General features: G+C 44.2%; 1 non-coding gene across 1 annotated transcript; it reads left to right on the top strand.

Annotated features, from left to right (window-relative positions):
- The first annotated feature begins 5,703 nt into the window (after positions 1 to 5,703).
- On the top strand, positions 5,704 to 5,810 carry LOC141589314 (small nucleolar RNA R71). The gene has a single exon (XR_012520258.1). It is a non-coding gene; the product is annotated as a small nucleolar RNA R71 (small nucleolar RNA).
- The last annotated feature ends 1,961 nt before the right edge of the window (positions 5,811 to 7,771 follow it).

The raw sequence follows: 7,771 nt of genomic DNA, 5'->3' as shown, positions 1-7,771 counted from the left end.
CTCCGCTTGTTGAAGTGCCAAATCCCCCCTTCTCACTCTTTTCTTTGGGGCCATTTTTGTGTGATTTGATGGAGTGTTAAAGGTAGGAGGGAGGTTGTTGTAGTTTTGTGGGTGGTAGGGTGGTGGTAGGGGGTGGTGGGAGTGGTTGTTGGTGGGAATGAAGGAGGGAGGTTAGGGTTAGAGTGAGAGAAGAGAGAAAAGAGAGTCGAAAGAATGAGGATGATTTGGGTGAAATCTTGTTTAAATCACGATCAGAGTACTCCCAGCCGGTCAGGAGACCGGCCGCCGGTCACCCGGCTGGGAGAACGGGTGATTTTCAAAATTCGCAAAAAGTATCAGAATACTCCCAGCCGGTCACCCAATCTCCAATTTCTTCATAATGCATTCCCAGCCGGTGGGCCGGCCGCCGGCCTGCCGGCTGGGACTTCTCTCAAGGCACAAAATGGCACAACTCCTAAGTATACGTACTCCCAGCCGGTGGACCGGCCGCCGGCCTACCGGCTGGGACTACTCTACCTTGTGAATTCGTCAAAATTCCTTCGATTTTACAGAAACTTCCCAGCCGGTCAGAAGACCGGCCGCCGGTCACCCGGCTGGGAATACACTCCATCACATTTTCTCCAATATACCCCTATTCCATTTCCCATCATCTATTGGCCTCGATTTCCGTGTTTTCGACTTTCAAACCCGACTCGGGATGTCGGATAAAGGCCAATAAATGGTCAAACGCTTGTTCATCATACAAAAACCCCAAATATTCAACAATTGTGACCGACAACAATCAAAATGACAAGTAGCATCCGTCCAAAATTCCTCAAATTCTACCTAAATGCATGATATTTACAAAGTTGCATAGGTTGCCTCCCATGTAGCGCCCTTGTTTAATGTCGTAGGCTCGACGGAGTTAAGAATCACAATCAATAATTTGGAAGATAGGTGGCGATGGAGCTCACATTCTTGATGATAGGGGTTCCGGCAACGTAGTGCTTGAGCCTTTGCCCGTTCACCTTGAAGGATTGATCCCCATCGGATATTTCAATAGCGCCATGTGGAAAGACTCGGACCACGGTGAAGGGTCCCGACCACTTAGACTTGAGCTTCCCCGCAAACAAGTTGAACCTTGAGTTAAAGAGGAGAACCAACTCTCCCTTCTTGAACTCTCTCCGAATTATGGCCTTGTCATGGAATCTTTTGGTCCTCTCCTTATACAATCTAGAGCTCTCATAAGCCTCTAGCCTAAATTCTTCAAGCTCATTGATGTCAAGTAGTCGCTTCTCTCCGGCGCTCTTCAAGTCAAAGTTAAGGAGGCGGATTGCCCAATGCGCCTTGTGCTCCAACTCGACCGGCAAATGACAAGGCTTCCCGTACACCAACCGGAACGGTGAGGTTCCTATCGGTGTTTTGAAAGTGGTCCGGTAAGCTCACAATGCATCATTGAGCTTGGTTGACCAATCTTTCCTTGACCGGCTCACGGTCTTCTCAAGAATCATCTTGATCTCGCGGTTAGAGATCTCGGCTTGGCCGTTAGCTTATGGGTGGTAGGCAAGACTCCGCCTATGTTGCACCCCATGTTTCTTGAGTAGAGCATCAAGAGTCCTTTCCCGGAAATGAGTTCCACGATCACTAATCACAATTCGTGGAACCCCAAACCTTGGGAATATGATCGTCTCCATAAGCTTGGTCACCGACTTTGCATCACAAGTCTTTGTCGGGATAGCTTCAACCCATTTGCTCACGTAGTCCACCGCAACAAGGATATACTCATTCCCATTTGATGAGGGGAAAGGGCCTTGATAGTCAATGCCCCATACATCGAATACCTCCACTTCAAGTATGTAGTTCATTGGCATTTCATGCCTCTTTGAAATGTTACCGCTTCTTTGGCATTTGTCACACCCCTTGACATAGCTTGCCACATCATGGAATAAAGAAGGCCAATAAAAACCACATTGAAGTACCCTTGCGGCGGTTTTTCGTGAACTACCATGCCCTCCACTTGGCATGTCATGGCAATGAGAGATTATGGGTTTTACCTCCTCATTCGGGATGCATCTTCTAATTATCCCATCCGCACAAGACTTGTAAAGGCATGGTTCCTCCCAAAAATATTGCTTGAGATCGTGAAAGAATTTCTTCTTCTTATGGGAGTCATAACCATGTGGGATGACCCCGGATACCAAGTAATTGACATAATCCGCGTACCAAGGGACATCCATCAAAGCAAGTGCGAATAATTGATCATCCAGCAAGGAGTCATCAATTGGCAATCCATCCTTACCCTTGACATGGAGTAACCGAGAAAGATGATCGGCTACCACATTTTCCACACCCTTCTTGTCTCTTATTTCAATATCAAACTCTTGTAGCAAAAGTATCCACCGAATCAAGCGTGGTTTTGACTCCTTCTTGATTAGCAAGTGCCTCAATGTCGTGTGATCGGTGTGTACAATTACCTTAGAGCCCACCAAGTAAGAACGAAACTTGTTCATGGCATATATGACCGCAAAAGCTCCTTTTCGGTGGTGGTGTAGTGTGATTGACCTTCATCCAAGGTTTTGCTTGCATAATATATGGCATGAAGTTTACCATTCTTCTTTTGTCCAAGCACCGCTCCCACCGCTACATCACTAGCATCGCACATCAACTCAAAAGGTTCTCCCCAAGTGGGAGGTTGCATAATTGGAGCGGTGATAAGAGCTTCCTTCAACCTATTGAAAGCATCCAAACACTCATTAGTAAATTCAAATGGCACATCTTTTCCAAGCAACAATGTTAAAGGTCGGGCAATCAAGGAAAAATCCTTGATAAATCTCCGGTAAAAACCGGCATGCCCAAGAAAACTTCTAACTCCTTTGACATTAGTGGGAGGGGGTAGAGTTTTGATCACTTCTATCTTGGCTTGATAAACTTTCAAGCCTTTACTTGACACTACATGACCCAAAACAACCCCGGATGTCACCATGAAGTGACATTTCTCCCAATTCAAGACTAGACCGCTTTCTTGACATCTTTTCAAGACCTTACCCAAATTAGCTAGACATCCATCAAATGAGGTGCCTACGACGGAGAAATCGTCCATAAACACCTCCATGATATTCTCAACATATTCGGAAAATATAGCTAGCATGCATCTTTGAAATGTGGCTGGCGCATTGCAAAGCCCAAAGGGCATGCGCCTATAAGCAAAGGTGCCAAACAGGCATGTGAAGGTGGTCTTTTCTTGGTCATTAGGGTGAATCGAGATTTGGAAAAATCCCGAAAACCCATCAAGGTAGCAAAAATGAGAGTGTTGGGCAAGTCTTTCCAACATTTGGTCAAGGAAAGGGAGGGGGAAATGGTCTTTCCTAGTTGCCTTGTTGAGGCGTCTATAGTCTATACACATTCTCCACCCGGTTGTGACTCTTGTTGGAATTAGCTCATCCTTGTCATTGGTGACTACCGTGACCCCGCCCTTCTTTGGCACTACATGCACCGGGCTCACCCATGCACTATCGGAGATAGGGTAAATTATACTTGCATCATAGAGCTTCAACACCTCCTTCCTAACCACTTCTTTCATAGCGGGGTTAAGGCGGCGTTGAGGCTCAATGGAAGATGCACTCTCATCCTCCAAATGAATGCGATGGGTGCAAAAAGAAGGGCTAATCCCCTTGATATCATCAATTGAGTACCCAATGACATCTTTGTATTTTCTCACAACATCAAGTAACTTTTGAAGTTCGGTGTCATTGAGTGCACTATTGACAATAATAGGGTAAGTGTCAGGGCCAAGGAAAGCATGTTTAAGAGTAGAGGGAAGAGGTTTCAACTCCACTTGAGGAGGCGTAGATCTCTCCTCCTTTTTACCATCTCCTCTCAAGCTTTCAAATTCTTTGCCCGGGTCTTCTTCAACCGTTGCTTCCATAGCCAAAGCATACTCCCGGTGCTCCTTGCAATCTTTTACCTTGCCCTCAAGGAACCCTTGCAAACCCTTGTATTCATCAAATTTCTTCATATCAACCCATACTTCTACCACATCAATCCTCGGGGATGTCCATAACATAGAAATCACATGGGAATGCAAGTTTCCCCACCTTGAGTGGGACATCCTCCACAAGACCAATTGGGTATCTTACCGACCTATCCGCAAGTTGGAGAGAAACCCTTGTTGGTGAAAGCTCATAACCTTTCAATTTCTTGAAAATTTTGAGGGGCATAAGACTAATGCTTGCCCCCAAATCACACAAGGCCCTCTCAATGTGCACGGTCCCAATCTTACAAGGTATGGAAAAGCTCCCCGGGTCTTCAAGCTTTTGAGGAGCCTCATTCATGAGAATTGCACTACACTCCTTGGATAAGTTCACCGTAGTTGTCGGGCTCAAAGAGTTTTTGTTTGAGATAAGCTCTTTCAAGAACTTTTCATAGCTTGGAATCTCCTTTACGGCATCAATGAAAGGCATGGTAATGTTGATACCCTTCATCATGTCCATGAACTTCCCATACTTTTGTTCAAGTTTGGCTCTTGCCAACCTTTGTGGAAAAGGAATTGGTGGCACATAAGTTCTTATAACTTGTTGTTGAGGCTCTTCAACCACCCTTGTTGGTTCATCAATCACTCTTGGAGTTTCCACAACAACTTCCACAAGCTCATCTTCTCCCTCCCTTTTCTCAATTACCTTAGGAGGTTCAACCACAATTTGAGGTTCAACGACATCACCCGGTCTACTACTCTTCCTCTTCTTGACAAATTCCCGGTCTCCCAAATCTCTACCACTCCTCAAGTGGATAACATTCATGGTTTTCGGATTTTCCTCGGTTTTACCCGGGAATTTCCCTTGGGAGGCTTGTAGTTGGCTCATTTGGGTAGCCAATTGGGAGATTTGGTTGTCCGTCATCCGTTGAGAAGCTTGCATTTGGGTTCTAAGTTGGTTGATGGAAGTGGTTGTCTCTTCTTGTTTTTGAGTGGTATGGTTGATGAATTGCGTTTGAGATGTCATCATTTGTTCCATCATGAGTTCCATGTTTGACTTTGGTTGGGTGGGTTGTTGGAATGGTTGGAAATTTTGTTGGAAAGGTTGGGTGGTTGGTGGGTTAAGTGGTTGAAATTGTTGTCTTGGTTGGAAGGTTCTTCCTTGGAAACCCGGTGGACCTTGGTTGAATGTAGTGTTTTGTTTTTGAGTTTGACAGTTTGGTTGTTGTGATTTTTGTTGGAAGGTTGGGTTTTGGACATTTTGAGAGCCATAGGAGAAGTTCGGGTGGGCTCTCATCCCGGGGTGATATTGGTTGTTGTTAAACGCTTGCTTGGCCGGACTAGACTCCCATATCCCGTTCACTTGCTCCATACAATTGTCATCTCCAACCACCAAAGGACACTCATTGGGTGGGTGTCCTTGGTCTCCACAAAGTTCACAACTATAGACTTGGTTCCTCATAGAAGAATTGCTAGATGTTTTGCTTGAGCTCATCAAGGCAACTTGTTGCTTAAGCTCTTCTATCATCTCTTTTACCTCCACATTGTTGGCCGATTCGACCGTTGACTTCCCTTTCCTCTTGTGCCTATCATTGTTCCAATGAAAGGTACGAGAAGCCATTTCTTCAATAAGTTCTTTCGCCGTCTTGTGGTCTATCTTATCCAAAGCTCCCTGACCCGAGCCGGAATCAAGGTTCATCTTCATCTCATTGTTTAACCCTTCATAGAAATTGTTGATGAGTTCATCATCCCCAATACCGTGGTGAGGACATAGCCTTTGGAGGCCCTTGTACCTCTCCAATGCTTCATAAAGGGTCTCATCTTCTTGTTGGGTGAAGCCTTGGAGCTCACTCTTGATTCTTGCGGTTCGTTGGGGTGGGAAATACTTGTTTAGGAAAGCCTTAGAGACATCGTCCCAAGTCCGAAGAGAGTCGGGTTCACAACTTTTAAGCCATTCCTTGGCACTTCCCCTCAAAGAGTAAGGGAAAAGCCTAAGGCGCACGGCATCCTCCGTCACTCCATTGGCCTTGAACATGTCACAACTATCCAAGAACTCGTTGAGATGCTCGTTGGGGTTTTCGGTGGCTCCCCCTCCGAATTGGTTCCCTTGGACAAGTTGTAGCAAGGTGGCTTTCACATCAAAATTGTTGGCTTGAATCGGTGGCTTGACAATACTCGGATTCACCACCTTTTTCGGAGCCAAGTTATCTCTCATAGAAACCGCGGCCATTGTTACTTCCGTTTCCGGTGTTGCAAAAGGATTTTCGAAAGTTTCAAAGACCCGTGGCTCTTCTCGAAGGTTATCAATTACTGAATTTTCTTGAGGAATCGGTGTTTCTATAAGCCCTCTTCTACGGAGTGAATTTAGTCTTCTCGCGGTTGCTTCGATCTCGTGGTCAATCGGGCGTATTGGTTGACCTCTTCGAGCTCTCCTAACCATGCAAAAAGTCCTACACACTTAAGAGAGGGATTAGTAACAAAAGACTTAGTCTAAACAAGAACGAAAACAATTAATATCTAGCCGAACTCCCCGGCAACGGCGCCAAAAACTTGATGGTATCAAGCTATACCTCGCAAGTGCACGATTTTATCGTTGTACACTATTAAGGGTCGATCCCACAAGGAGTTGAAAAGATTACTAATTGTTCTAATCCTATCGTTCACTAGTACAAAAAGTCCTATTGACATCGCCTTAGTTACATCATTTCTTAATAAAAACGATGTAATCTTTAATAATGGAGTTATTAACATCGGTTTAAAAATAAAAACGATGTTATTTATAGTATATTAACATCGGTTTATATGAAAACCGATGTTAATATATTGGCATTACATCAGTTTTCTGAAAACCGAGGTTATAACCGTTGACAATTATTTTAAAGGTCTTTCAAATACATCGGTTACACAACCGATGTCACCAAAACAAGTCTTTACGTGACAAATACGTAATACTGGTACTACGTACACCGCTTTCAGCAGTTACCCACGCAAAACCCTACCCCTACGCAAAACCCTTACCTCTTTGCTTCCCACACAAACCCACGCACCCGTCGTCGTCGCCTCCTCTTTTCCGGCCACCACAATCCTTATCTACCCGTCGTCACGCGAACCTGCGAATCCCTGATCAATCTATTTCCTGCTTTGACCCCGTATAATATAGTAATCAGGTATGCCCTGCATCCAAATTTTTCTTATTGTTTCTCCAATTATTTTGCAATTATTATATGTGACAACTATTTGGTTACTTGTGTGATATGTGAAAGCAATCTGAAGTTATTTGCGATTGTTAGAATTCAATATAGCGATTTAGGGCTCTGGTACTTCTGTTAATTGTTACGGAGTAATATCGTCTTATACTACAATTAACACCATCTTATGCTACTGCTGATGAAAACAATAGGCTCCTTCTCTTTAGCCTTTTCTTAATTAGAAACTTTTAATTTTTTGAATGCTGGTTTCTAAAGTACTGGTTGCTATGTTTTCAAATTAATGTTCTGCATCAGTTGGAGACGATTATGCTGTTTTGTGTCATCTTTCTGAATGTCTGATATGTGGTCTGAGTATGCCAACAGCTTGGTTACATTTCTGTCGATAGTGACATGAAGAATTCGTTACTCCCGCCACCCATTGAATTACCCTATATACTTTGTCTTGTACAAAAAATTAAGGATATTACTAGCACCTACCAAGTATTAAAATGTTTACAGTAATGAATTTTTTGGGGAAAGGTAAGTACTCCCTCCGTCCCGGTCATTTGTTGTCCTTTGGTTTTGGCACAAAGACCAAGGAAAGGGGGAAGGGGCCAATTACTAAATGACATGT

Source organism: Silene latifolia, chromosome 6 (assembly GCF_048544455.1).
Source record: "Silene latifolia isolate original U9 population chromosome 6, ASM4854445v1, whole genome shotgun sequence".
Lineage (NCBI taxonomy): Eukaryota > Viridiplantae > Streptophyta > Magnoliopsida > Caryophyllales > Caryophyllaceae > Silene > Silene latifolia.
The sequence above is the reverse complement of the archived record's forward strand: the minus strand, read 5'-3'. Positions and strand labels throughout refer to the sequence as shown.